Consider the following 2,020-nt stretch of genomic DNA (forward strand, 5'->3'; position numbering starts at 1 on the left):
GTTGAACAATATAGAGAAAATAAATTTTTCTGTCTCAGTGTTGTATGTCAATTTTACATCTTTTTGTGTTTTTTTGGAAACAGAGGAGTGAAGGTGAGCAGGGACCACCATGGAGACTGTATTCCCCTCTTTCCTCGCTGCAGTTGACCGACTGTCCTGGTTGCTCCTTCCTCTGTTTACATCATGGATAGTCCTGGGTTCAGCAGACACAAACCAGACAAGATGGCCTTTACACTCCAAGAAGCCAGTTCTCTTCGTCTGGAACGCTCCCACTCAGGAGTGTGAGACACATGAACGTGTTAAGTTATCATTAGACCAGTTTGACATAGTGTCATCCCCCACTCAGGGCTATACCCGGCAGACTCTCACATTTTTCTATAAGGACCACCTCGGGCTTTATCCCTATTATGACGCTGAAGGCGTACAAGTGATTGGGGGCGTTCCACAAAGTGTCAATCTCTCTCAGCACTTTGAAAGAATGTCAAAGGATCTAGATACATACATACCAGACCGCAAGGCAAAAGGTCTGTCTGTTATTGACTGGAGGGAATGGCACCCCTTGTGGGTTCAAAACTGGTCTGGCAAAGATGTCTATAGAAGGAGATCACGTGAACTGGTGGCCAGAAAGAACTCTACGTTGACTCAAGAGCAAGTGGAGACAACTGCAAAAGAAGAATTTGAACTTGCGGCTCGTGAATTCCTGCAGGGGACCCTGAGACAGGGTAAAAATTTGAGACCGAATAAGCTGTGGGGCTTCTACCTGTTTCCTGATTGTTACAACTATGACTACAAAGGAAAAATGGAAAACTACACAGGACGTTGTCCTGCTGTTGAGATTGAGCGCAATGATCAACTGAACTGGCTGTGGAATGAAAGCACCGCCCTTTTCCCCTCAATATACCTGAATCCTGAACTGCGCTCCACTGATCAGGCACGCCTGTTTGTCCTGAACAGGGTGAAGGAGGCAATGCGCCTTGCATCTGTTGGGGATGGATTGGCACGTCCTGTTTATGTTTATAGCCGACCCACTTACAATAGTGAGATGACCCTTTTAACTGAGGTTGGTTGATTGGAGGAAATAGTGCTGTTGTAAACAATTATTTTAGTAATCGAGTAATCTTTCAATTATTCTTATGATTAATCAAGCAATCCGATAAAAAAATTAGAACAAATTATTGGTAAATACTGTTGGACTAGCAGTAATAATATCGGACATTCACATCGTCCCACTTTTTCATATGTGTGGAGCCTTAACAATTGCTTTTCTGTAGCCTTGAAAATTAGCCTGTAACAGTAGCACCTCACTTTTTAAGTTAACCTGGATAACAATTATACATTTTTTTATAATTTTCAATGTAATAATAAAGGAGTAGGATCATAACAACTGTACTCCAACTGTTAGTCTATATTTGGATATTCTCTACATCTACATCTCTACATCCCTCTACATGTCTCTGCTCCACCCATATAAATACACCTGCCGCGCTCTGCACCAGCCACTAGGCAGCAGCTCCAGGAGGAGAGTTACACTTTTTGTAAAGCTATGACCTACCAGATACAGATTTTTGTTGGTTAAAGTTGCCCGTAACATTTTATATTTGCAGTTAGTTCATTAAGCTTGGACTTTACTATAAAAAAGCTAAATTTGGTGTGTATTTCTAGAGAATGTGGTTTATTTCCTAAACTGAGATTTCCAAAAGTTTCCCTGATTGTGTAAATACACCATGCTACATGAAAAACTGAGGCTGAAATTTAAAAAAAATATGAAACCTCATTGGTATCTACAGAGTTCAGCTCTGAGTCCATTTACTTCCTTGCTAATTCAACAAAACCCCCGTGGGGATATAAATTAATGTTATGAGGGAGAATGTGAAAAAATATGAAATGGTAAAGAAGTAACTGTCACCTGGTGAAGTCCAGCAGTCTGTTGATTAAAAATAAAAAACTTATAGTTTAGCTCAGATCCCATTGAAGAGTGAAATGGTTAGTTTACACCTGCTGAATGAAGTTTACTGGCCAG

At 40.7% G+C, this 2,020-nt stretch overlaps 1 protein-coding gene and 1 pseudogene across 1 annotated transcript in view; both read left to right on the top strand.

Moving 5' to 3' along the window:
- Positions 1-1,381, top strand: part of LOC103132831 (hyaluronidase-2 pseudogene) — a 9,345-nt pseudogene extending 7,964 nt beyond the window's left edge.
- Positions 1-2,020, top strand: part of LOC107835268 (hyaluronidase-2-like) — an 11,101-nt gene that overhangs the window by 7,485 nt on the left and 1,596 nt on the right. The gene's annotated exons all lie outside the window — the stretch shown is intronic.

The sequence above is a fragment of the Poecilia formosa genome, unplaced genomic scaffold (genome assembly GCF_000485575.1).
Source record: "Poecilia formosa unplaced genomic scaffold, Poecilia_formosa-5.1.2 Scaffold1377, whole genome shotgun sequence".
Taxonomy (NCBI): domain Eukaryota; kingdom Metazoa; phylum Chordata; class Actinopteri; order Cyprinodontiformes; family Poeciliidae; genus Poecilia; species Poecilia formosa.